This window comes from Magnolia sinica, chromosome 18, assembly GCF_029962835.1.
Source record: "Magnolia sinica isolate HGM2019 chromosome 18, MsV1, whole genome shotgun sequence".
In the NCBI taxonomy this organism is placed as follows: domain Eukaryota; kingdom Viridiplantae; phylum Streptophyta; class Magnoliopsida; order Magnoliales; family Magnoliaceae; genus Magnolia; species Magnolia sinica.
The window spans coordinates 51,624,237-51,637,107 of record NC_080590.1 but is presented as its reverse complement, the minus strand read 5'-3'; positions in this window follow the sequence as shown (position 1 = coordinate 51,637,107).

The window sequence follows — 12,871 nt, the reverse complement described above, 5'->3', positions numbered from 1 at the left end:
AATCATCAGATTAATATCACAATTAAGGTGAAGCCCACGTAGTAGTGTAGCACCTATGAATTGAATATACCCATGTTGTGAAATCATCGACCATAAACAAGCAGTTCAAAGTAAGTACTCTCCCATACACAACCAGTAATATCTATAATTTAAAAGTAATATATAAAGAAAAAAACAACTAGAATGACAATCATCAGTGCCAAGAATCTCTCTCCTACTGAAGGGGCAAGATCATCAGTGGATGTGGGCCTAAAAACGATGGCCCGGGTCATCTATTGGATAGATGAAGTTGATGAATGATGGATATCAACCTCGTCCACTGATATGGCCATATATCTCGAAGGAGATCCTCATCCATGTCCCTTCGTTGCACTGGTAAGATCGAAAAAACTGTCCCAACATGCATTAGCTTTCTTCTAATTCTTGAATGCTCGATGTTGGCCTCCATTGTACCCCTCGACTTCGAGTCGCGCATCATCCCATGTAAGATAAATGCCTGGCCGACGCCCAACAAGGACAACATAGTATTTTTCTTTGGTCATCTGCAAAGACATGTCCATTATCGGAATGTATACTAACATATTTCGAATCAAATGCATTTAAAACTTATGAGCATATCCAATCGACAAAAAAGAGATTATCTTTGATCAAATGTAATGAAAAAATCGTGAGTACGTACCCTTTCTCCATTCGAAGTGTGTGGTCCTATCTATAAAAATGTGCATACAAAAAGCATTTGATCGACATGAAATTAAGATATTACATAACCAGAAGTCATCTTAGGAGCAATCCGGGGCTAGTGGATAACACTGTATATCAAATATGAGTAATCTAAAAAAATAAAACCAGAAAGAGAGACAAAAAGTTATTACATGTCCAGAAATTCATCAAAAGAAGTAAAGTCTATTATAGCAAATCTTCTCCCACCCCAAATATTATCCAAACTGCAATGTAAATTTCAAAGTTTCGAAACCCTTTTAATCCGCTGCCATCAACTAGAAGCACCACTATCATTACCCTTCAAATCAAATAGAGTTCTTTTCAGCCAATCAACATGACGTTCCGACCGTAGAGCAACAAAAAATGATGCGAGCTTCTCATCACTATCTAGGAGCCGACCAACCTCAATAAACTCAGAGTTGGTTAGCCCCTGAACCTCTTCAAGTATGTCTAAGACCCTACTTGTTCGGTTGACCTCCTTCCTAAGTCCGAAGTTACGCGTAACCTCTACTACAGTTATGAGAGACATGCCTAGGACATCGCAGGGATGAGCATGTCGCATCCTTTTTGTTGTCACACTCCTACCATGACAACTATCAGATTCGGTTTTACGACTGCGAGTGTTCTAAAACGGCCTATTTTCCCTTGATTGACTTTTAATTGAATGGCCATAATTTCCAGGTGATTCATGGAGATTTTCTTTAGAGAGGTCCATGGTAGCATCAGTATCATCGTCGAGCTCTTTCCACAATTCGTTCAAGTCTCTATAAACGTGAGACGAGGATGCGGCCATGTTCGTACTTCCTTGCACATATCGTCTCATAGCTTATTCAGACCCTACAATCACCACTAAATCATCCATCCGTTTAATTCGCTTGCCACACAACCTCTCAGCTCTCGAACGAGACTACAAACAATGAAGAATTTGACAATTAGATTTGACACACCAGTTTTAAATCATAAATATAGAAGGTGTATTAGTTGACCTTCAACGTTCTTAAACCATAGTTGGAGGGATCATTACCTTTAAATACTCCTCTCAAAATTCGTCAGGTGCTTTCACGACCATGTGCTCACTGTTCCAACCAAAGCCGCTGGTAGCCAGCATGTTCCTTACATCTTTATACTCCCTCTTGTGATCCCTCAATTTGTTCTAGACATTTTTCCAGTTGACAAGGATTTAGGTACATTTATGGACCTCGTCAGCGGCCGCTTGATAGGCTTCTCTTTTGAAGCCATTATCAGCCTTTCGACCTAGCGCAATTTGCTCAATCAAGGTGTCGAACAATATTTGATCCATACTTCTGGTTCATTTGATCTTGGCGGCCCGAGAGGAAGGCTCTGCGAGAGATTTTATGGACTTCTCACGGGGTGAACAATGCATCAGTATGACCGGGGTTCTCAACGGTGACTACGTCGGAGTCGGTGTAGAACCTCCCCAAATGTCCGATATCTCACCTATGTATACATGCGAAGGCAGTTAAAGAAGAAAACCATGCGGGTACAGTATCATTCAAACAAAGTATATGTCAATGAGAGTGAAATAAACAGTAGCTAATGTTTCATGATAATTTATCAAACCCGAATACAAATACCAAATAGTAACATATTCATTATGTTTGCCATCAACTGTCAAAGTACTTTAGAAACTGAGTAGGCCTATTGAATCCTACTATTGTTTTGGGCTTTCGCCCATATGCACTCCGCAATCTTGTCACGAGTTCTGATCCACTCATGTTTCTTTTGTTGAGTGACTTGGACTAGCCATTGCCTTTCATTAACTGATGTTACCTCATTTGGGGTAAGATTAGCCTCAATGTCACCCACTGGTACACCAATATCAAGTAAATCTTGGTCCGATCCATCTTCTTTTCGTATGAAATTATGTAGCAAACAACAAACAACAATAATTTTGACCTGTGTATCAAAAGAATATTGCATAGCCGTTTTTAAAATTGAAAATCTCCCATTCATCAGACCGAAACATCGCTTAATTGCGCATGTCAATAGTTAAATAATTCTTTCATATTTATGGGAGCTCTCCCAGTACGATACTCTTGCAAATGGTATCGAACTCCACGATAAGGGGCCATGAACCCTGGTGAATGAGCATAACCTGTGTCAATGACAATGTATTTTCCTACATAATTGTAAGAATGATTCTTTCAGTCTTGCAGAAACATAACAATATGTAGCAAAGGATGAGCGAATGATGGTGAAGATTATTTACCATGGGGGATAATCAGAGGATTGTCATTTCGCGTTAGGGTGTTATGTAGGACCTTTACATCTGACGCTGAACTTTCCCATCTGGCTAACACGTATAATATTGACATATCAAATGAATAAACAGCAAGTACATTCCGAGACAAGATACCCTTTTGGTTGTGGAAGCTTGCATGTTCTGATGCTGGTATATGTGTAAGAATATGTGTCCAGTCAATTACACCTACACAAACCTATGGTAGAGGACTTTTTGAACATAAAATTAGCATGAATGATGCAAAATTTAACCTTTAAATTCATGAATGAACCGTTGGTCGGTAATGGTACCTGGAAATAGCTGGCCCAATGTGTATTTGATTGAATCTCATTCGGGGTTTCTGCGCCGGCTTGCTTAACATAATCAAGGTATAGGGAGACAACCGCATCTAGAACTCAGTGAAATTGATGGCTTATAGTTTCACCTAAATGACAAAATCTGTCCTATTACACGATTACGCACATTTGACTGTATGAAGGAACACGACTAGTTGTTCCTCCAAACTAACATTACGTGTATCGCGTTCTCACGCACTACTTCAAATAGATGAAAAAATGTATCCTGTTTCATCCTAAGTTGAGAAATACAGTCCTTACACCTCTGCGAATAATAGAATTGACAAATCTGGCCCGCGCATCATCCCCTATTCGAGCTAGCTCTCTAAACATGTAGTGTCGATAGTATTCCCCAACATTTGCAATGCATGCAAGCATTACAAGAACAACAATGGAATCGGCCATCTCTTCCTCATCTTCATCTTCCATCATTTATCTATCACCTATGTATACAAGTGGAAGTAGAAGACTTTAATAGTAGCTTGTATAATGGATGTTAAAAAGTCAACACCGTTACAACAAGATGCTATCTCTCGACTATGAAAATTGACTCTTAACACTTTTCTTTTTGGGAAGAACCAATATTCAAGTTTCTAAACCAAAATTCGGTAGAAAGGATGAAATCATAATGGATCTTGCTTTATACGATTTGGATGTAGATAGAGAGAGAGAGAGAATCAAAGAAGAAGGAAAACAACAACAACAACAACAGAAACAACAAGATATGATGACGGATCATTCCAAAGTAGCCAAAGCAAAATCCAAAAAATAGGTTCTAAGAACCATAATATCTTCCCTTTGACAGCCCTTTCAAATGGGGCACCCCCAAGGTGCAATTATACCAAAAAAAGGGCTTCGATTGGCCCTGTGCAATAAAGATAGAAGGGATTGCAGGTTGGGGTTAAGGGGGTTAATTGTTCAGTATATAAGGTAAAAGAGAATAGATTCAAAACCTAAAACCCGAAAAACTCAGGACATCCGGGTTCCCAATGAGAAGCCCATCAATAGAGTTCTTAACATTGACACCCTATCTTATGTTCCCCCCACTTCATTTTGGGCTAACGGAATCTTTATCTGAACAATCTTTATCTGAACACTCTTTAAGGGAAAATTACAAATGCATAAACTAATAATTGCAATTCAATTGGATCGTGAAGCCAAACAGGCCCTGAAAGAAGGGATCCAAATGCCAAAACTACTTCCATCAAAAGCTTTTGTATTCATAACTGAGAGCTTTACTAAGCCAAATGCCAAAAACACAAGCCCAATCCTTGTTAATGGAAAGAATGAACATGGCTTAGATTCAAACTCAGAGTTGTATTCATAGTTGAGAGCTTTACTAAGCCCACACCCCATGTGCAATAAAGATCATGTACACACCGCACATGCTATCATGACACATGGGTGCGAGATCCAATCCATCCATCAGGGGAGCTTCTTATGTTTTCTCAAAAATAATTCCTCTTAGCAAGTATGCCTAATTTGGAAATTGGCTATTGGGTAAAAAAAAAAAAATAGCTACATTTTAAAACCAATTAAATTGTATTGCTAACAGTGGCCCACTTGACCAATGCATCAACCTTATGCCAGAGCATTGATATAGAGGTGCCCTTCTGGTGGGTGGCATTTTATCATGTGCATGCTATTGCACAAATCTAAGTATGGCAGATGGTATGCACATGATCTTTACATATTGCCCATGCACAAAATCATAGTTGCATCGACTCAGATGATGATGGTGCTCACATCCATTAGATTATCGACCTAAGCAGTGTACGGATTCTACTACATATGCTACCAGATACAAAATTAGCTTGTGTAGCAGACAACCCAAACTATAGTTCTTTAAATGCAAGGAGATGTTCTAAATCATAGTACTAAAACTCACGATTATACTTGAAAAAGCAACTTAATTGGCAGTACAATGAAAAAGCAAGGCTCATATACAACTAATAGAAGTACATGTTTGACATGTTTAGAACATACCTGGGACTAAGTGTGGCAGTTATATGAACGCTGTAAATACTATTGGCAAATGTCTACGCAGAATCTGCGCAGTGAGAAATATTTAAAAGTTGAAATGAGTGAATCAAATTTGATTTTCACATCAAATTAGTTCAGTAGAGAGAAAATGACAGTAACGTAAATAATTTCCTTGTACTCATAACTACTAAATGGCCCTTAGATTATAGATACACTCCTGTTGGGACTAATTTCAAAGTAGCGTAATGCCGATTTGATTTAATAGTACATCCAAACACATTGTTTAACTGAAGAAGCAAATGACATAATCATCAATTTTAAGTCAGCAGGATGCAGCACCACAGAAAGATGCAAAATGAAATATATCACAAGTATACTTGCTCGTAACACTGTCTGCAGTTTTTTCACCTCAATTTCCCATAAAAAATCAATGATTTAATTTATATGAAAGGGTATCCTGAAATCAAAGGTAACAAGAAGTGAACATAAATCTAGTCTTGTTTTTTTACAAGCCATGTTCAATATTATTACACACTCATGTCCACACAACACAATTTAAAAAACTTGAAATGTTCTTGTTACATAGTTATTCAGATTTCAGATATGTAAGACATAACAAACATTAGCAGTTTCTTCACCAAGCACAAATACCAAAATTTCAATTGCTTAATGCTCGGTTAGTCAGGCACAGGTAAGCTGCACTATTTGCGTGATTGTATATTTGTAATTAGTACCAACCATGCCTGGAAAAAGAAATTCAAGAAACGTTAGCAGTATTTTCCCCAAAATATATAATGTCTCCCCATTACAGTGCAACAAAAAACTGAAAATGATGACAGTGCAATAAATGCGAAGCACTAGGCATCAATGACTCAAAAAATTCAATACAGAAAGTTGCTGACTGAGTTCGAACAAGTGGCAGATACTATATGACCATCCAAATCATTGGCCCCTTCATGGATTGAGCACAATCCAAAATTCACAATGAACAAACAACCTCAACATCCTAACCATTGCATTTTCACTCGTTGAGGATGGAGCACTAACCATTTTATTTTTTAAGTATTCAATCGAATGTTAATCAATCAGCCAGTCGGTGATCTTTTGATCAATGCAACTTTTGGGCGATGTTCCATTCACGATGAGGCAGACATGTTGGACAGACTGGACTGATGTATATCAATGCCATGTCCAAGCCGGATGAAATGCACATCTTAACAATTTCCTGTGCAGGCAGATGTTTGCTGCCTGCAGTTTTTCACTTCAAAATGAATGGGGATTGGTTCTCATAACAATTTGCTGTGCTGACAGATGTTTCTCATGTACATGAGCTGCCTTTAGAACATACGTTGCTCTTTCATATTCATTTGGATGATCCTTGCCACCAATTAACATACTTTTTAGGAATTCAAATGGATGGTAAGGAAGAAGTCCAAGTAATGTTCTTCGACATTCAAAGGGTGAAATGCTTCTGCAGACAACTAGGATCATTTTACACCCTTTGTCTTGAAGGAGTCATGAATCATAACCCATCCGCAGTACATCCTAACAAAAGAAAACCAGATTATGTGCATGCATGCCATATACAGAGAGACAAGTAACTGGTGAGCAAGATATGTGCACTTAACACTGTACTGTCACTATATGCAGGGATAAAGGCAAAAAAAAAAAAAAAAAAACTTCAAGCAAACATTCATCAAAGCAAAATATCCACAAAAGCATCTGACCCATTTCTTCCCCACTTTGCAGCTTAAAAACCACCATTAGGAGAACGACACCCCTGTTTCGATACCCCATTTCACGATACCCTATTTGCTATAATAGGCATGCCGGCAACATCCCATAAGAATGAAAGGGACTCGACATTCGACGCTGTCCTTCACCATAGAAAGCCAGATCTACCACTAAACCCTAAATCCATGAGAGGAATTGGGGAAGAAAACAAAAACGTAAAAATTACATACCTGTCATTGCCAACTCACTCACAATCTGCAGAGATGTACCTTCTCCACTACAACCTCTCAGCCGCAAGGAAGAGATGAGGCCATCTCTATATAGCCGACGGATTAGATCGCCTATAGAACACATGACTGCATGCTAGAGATATTATCTCCAGGTACGACTCGCTGCGACAAGGCTATCTGCAGAGACGCCATTTATCTCTTCTCTCCTGTACGAGAGAAATCCCACTGGAAATTGGAGTGAAATCCCGTTGGATTCGGTCGATGGGCTCGACGAAGGAATCAAGGATGGGATGTGTTATCTCAAGTCTCCCGTATGAATGCGCCTAATACCCGAGGGATATGGCGGTTCGTCTAAATATTGTGTGCCTAAACGTGCACGTGGGATGGAGGGATGGGATTGCGTGATCCCATCCCTTCAAAACCCATCTAATCCATCCAGCCAAACAGGCCCTTATGCATATCAATGGTGTGGATCCTCACCCGTGAGCCCACTTTTCCATATCAACGCTGTGATCCTCCGCTTAGTGTATCTACCTTTACATGCATGCATGCCAATATTCACCATCCAAATCATATCTCTATGGACCATTCAAACTCTCTTAACAATCTGATCCGATTAGTAAGATTTTTTAGAGATGATCCAGCCATAGTGGGATTCATGATTTGGATTGTCTGAAATTGGTGTGGATGTATGCCACGTGTACGACTGATGAACTGCAATAGTACAGTGATTTGTGACAAACTCACATTGTAAGGAGGGTGTTTGAATTAGGTGATTGATAGTAGGCAAGAACCATTTCCCAATAGATGGAATATAAGCTAGAAATTATATAGATCTTGACCGTCCAAATCATATCCCTATGGATGGAGCATATCTTAGAAATCACACAAATCAAACTCTCTTAACAATCTGGTCCGATCAATGAAACTTTTGAGAGATGATATAGAATGGTAGATCAATAATTTGGACGATCTAGGATTGGCATGGAGTGGGTATTGTTGATAGTAAGAAAGGGGGGGGGGGGGGGGGGGCGAAGAAAAAACCTGGAAATGGAGTTTACCAGTACGTGGTCGAGTGTGTGTACTGCCGAAACGGAGAAAAATCAGCTAACGGATCTCCAATGGAAGAGCATTTGGTGAAAGGGAGCAACTATTATATTCAACTAATGGCATTTTGCCATGTCACTTCAGTAGCTTTTTGTCTACTGAAGTGTTCACCATCCAATCTGCTCCATCATCCATGTTCATTAGCCACCGACAGGTTGAGTAGCGAAACTCTCCCACTGAGGTGACGTCACCAAGTCATGTGAATCCCAATATACATAATGTATATTGTATATGTTATATCTGCACCGTACATCCATTTGGAGAGGTCATTTTAGGGCATGATCCAAAGAACTAGGAAGATCCAAAGCTATAGTGGACCCCACCATAGAAAACAGTCTAGAGAGTGACAGCCACCGTTGAAATCTTCCTAAGGTCCACCGTGATGTTTATTTGAGATTTAATCCGTTCATAAGTTAACACAGACATTAAGGAAAGGAAAACATAAATATCAGCTTAATTGAATACTTTCGTGGGCCATAGAAGTTTTTAATGGTGGGTGTTACTCTCTCCACTGTTTTCTGTGGTGGGGCTCACTGCAGCTTTGAATCTGACTCATTCTTTGGCGCATGTCATAAAATGGTCCATTGGATGAACGGTGTGGATAAAAAACATACATCATGATATAACCCACATAGCTTGGTGACGTCACTTGAGTAGCGAGTCTCGCTACTCAACCTTTCAGACCTGTAAGTAGCTATTCCGCGCTCGGAACAGGCGGGGCGTAGTACCTAATCCGCGCCCAGCGCGTCGCATCCACAGGAAGTTAGAAGGGCTTCTAGAAGTCTGGAGGTTTGGTATTCGGTAACCTTTGACTTGGGAGAGGGTTGGTTAGGTCGTGAGCGAAATCGGACTGCGTACTAAGTTACTTGGGACCGGTGTGAATGTATGTGATATATCCACGCGGTTCATCCGTTTTCCAGCTCATTTTAGGGGTTGAATTCAAAATTGAAGCATATCCAAAGCTCAAGTGGGCCACATGACAGGCAACAATGGGAATAATGATTTTCACCATTGAAACCTTTGTAGGCCCAAAGTGATGTTTATTTATCATCCAACCTGTTCATAAGATCAGGTAGGCATGGATGAAGGGAAAACATAAATATAAGCTTGATCCAAAACTTCTGTGGCCCTGAAAATTTTTTCAACAGTAAACGTTCAATTCACACTGTTTCCTGTGGTGTGGTCCACTTGAGTTTTGTATATACTTCATTTTTGGATTGAAGTACTAAATTTATTTGGTAAAATGTATGGATAAAGTGGAAAAAATATATATACGTTGATGGGCTCCACAGAGTTTACTCAGTAACCTTAGTGTAGTTACTCCGTACTTAATCCGCTTCCACAGTGAGCCGTGTGATGAATAGTGGTATACACGAACTGGGTTAGTTCGCTTGACTCGAAAAAATTTGATTCAACTCGGTTTGAAGTTGAGTTCAAGCTGAGTTGAGCTAATTTTTTGAGCTTGAAAATGAGTTCGACCTGAGTCGAGCTAATTTTTTGAACTTGAAAATGAGTTTAAGCTAAGTTCGAGCTGGCCCAGCTCGACTCAACTCGGATCGAACCCAGCTCAAATGAATCAGTTCAGTGACTTAGTTACTTTGATATTGATGTTGCTCACCAAGTGTTTAATGAATTGCCTCAAAGAAGTGCTGGTGGCAAGGAATGTATGTTTATAAAACCAACACTCTTTTTTCTTCTTGATTTTTATGTTGCTTACAAGGTATTTGATAAAATACTTTGAAAACCATTGCTGCTATTTCAAATATAGTGAGATTTTGAAGGTGCAGTTCAGGTGTTTGTGAAAATGCTACAATGGCGAACTTGACTCGAACTTGGCTAAAACTGGCCCGAACTGCTGACCGAACTGAGCCGAGCTGGCCAGTTACGCTCGAGGACTGAGCCGATCCGAGTTCGAGTTGAGGTCAGCTAATGGCCGAGCTGAGTCGAGCTCGACTCGATTCGACTCGAAGAACACCTCTAGTGATGAATATCGCCACAAGAAAGTACCACTGTAAGACGGAAAATTTTACAAAAACAAAATTTTTGGTGAAATTTTCAAGTATAATATTTTTATTGCGATAATATCAGGATATTAACAGAAAACTACTAAAATCTTTAAGTGTGTGTGTGTGTGTGTGTGTGTGTGTGTGTGTGTGTAAAATATTAATTTACGGTAAATATTTTTAGTGCTCCTTTTTTTTTTTTGGAAAGATTTTTATATTAATATTCGTAGAAAAAATATTAATTTACGGTAAATATTTTTAGTGCTCCTTTTTTTTTTTTGGAAAGATTTTTATATTAATATTCGTAGAAAATTTTCAAAATTTGAAATTTCCTAAGAAATTTAGGAGCCACATAATTGCAATTGCTGAGAATGAGATACTGAGGCGGAACTTCACGAGAATCAGAGATGTATATTTAATAGGCTGACCAGTCCTTTCATGACGATGAAAATGCCGTAGTATCCTTGTGCTCTTAGAAAAAATATTATTGCAAAAATGATTGTGAATTCACTAGTTATTTTAATAGGTGGAATTCAAAAAATAGATTGAAAATAAAAACATCTCATACAAAAAAAATAATAATAAATGTGGAGGAGAAAATCCATAAAAAATATTAATATTATTTATTTTAATTTCTATGATTTTGAGGAATGCAGCATTGCTAATGGCTAAAAAGTGAAATTTATCTATAAAAAAGTGTAGAAATGTTGATTACAAAGGAAAATGTTTTTCTACAAGATACTTTTATCTTTGTCAACTTTCTTGATAACTCATCACACGTTGTGTGACTCTAAAATTTGAATGGTCCACATGAGGGAACACCTCATTAAATTCCGGGCCTAGTATTTACTTTGATCCAAAACTTTGGTAGACCATGAAAAATGAAAACGGTTTCCTCCCTTGATTTACATTTCTTTTTGCTATGTCCCACTAGAATTTTAGATAGGGTGAAAATCTGTCCCTTGGGATTTCATGAGATTCCGCATCATATGGATCATTTGGATTAGAAACAGGTGCACACGTGCCTAGGTGAGCATGACTCATATATATATATATATATATAATCACGTCCAATCCAAATAAGCCCTGAAGACTTATAGTGAATTAAGTGACCAAAACTTCGGTCCAAATCTTTAGAATATTTAAATGCATTGAGCCTATGGTTACTGGGGAAGGTAACACAAAACTTTTATACCCGTGCTACATGAGGAAATATATTCTAAAATAATGGAGATGGGTCCATTTAAGACCGTCTTCAAAGCATTTTCTATATATATATATATAAATAGTTGGACCGCAGTACGCATGTGACCATGTGATATGATTAAAAGAGTTGTTGAAGGAGGTCTGTTCTTTAAAGAGGACCATACCAATAATGCACCTGTAAAACAAAAAAGAATGGAAAAAAAAAAAAAAAACCTTTTCAATGGAGTAACAATTATTGACCTTCAAGCATTTACAATGATACATATAAATTCATAACTAAAATAATGGATGGAAAAATTAATATTGTGTTTCCAGGCTGCCTTCCATCGCGCTAAATAGATTAATTATAAACGATAACAAATATTAGCTCGACAGAATGCTAAGCCGAATAGGGAAAATCACTGTTAGGCTATAGATAGCTTGGATGTGCCATAGTTTCTCTACAAATGGAAATTGATTTTTCTCTCATCTTTGCAATTTTTGCATGTTCTATTATATAGCTCCTCATATCATCTCTTCTACACTAGCGGATTAGATATATATGTTACATACCTGGTAGAAAACCACACACATTTTCATATGCCCTCTTTCTTGCAAGAGGATAGAGTGCCATATGACCACATGTGTACTCACGTGTAGAGCTAGGCATCGAGTCACGTCGGACTGAGTTAGGGCTGACCCTACTCGATCTGGTTTTGAAATAGGCCTGACTCGAACTCGACCCGGCTATATATATATATATATATATATATATATATATATATATATATATATATATATCCGAATGCGAGTTGAAACGGATTTCTGAGTCGAGTCAGGCAAGTCGAGTCATCCCATGCTCAACTCTATTCATATGCCAACATAAAATTTATTAAAAAAATATCAATTATGAAAATTTATCTAACTATTAGATATGGAGAGCTTGAAATAAGGAAAACTAAATAAATGGATGAATGATGCATTCATTATGAAGCCGGAATGGAAAATTGTTAATGAACCGGATAGAGTTTGGGGTCAAAATCATGATCACAGTATAAAAAAACCAAAAATTGGAAAGACATTAAGACTAGCTTTCAAGCCTCTAGTACTTGGAAGAACATTGTTTAACTCAACGCTCAAATTGGCCCCAAAAAAAAAAAAAAAAAAACCTTGTTTTAGATAATTGGATATAGAAGTAAGATTAACATATGGAGTGATAACTGTTTAATGAATATGGAACCTTGGGGACTCCTATACAATTATTCAACAACCTAATGGTCAAGAACAGTGACACAATTTATGAAGAAAGAT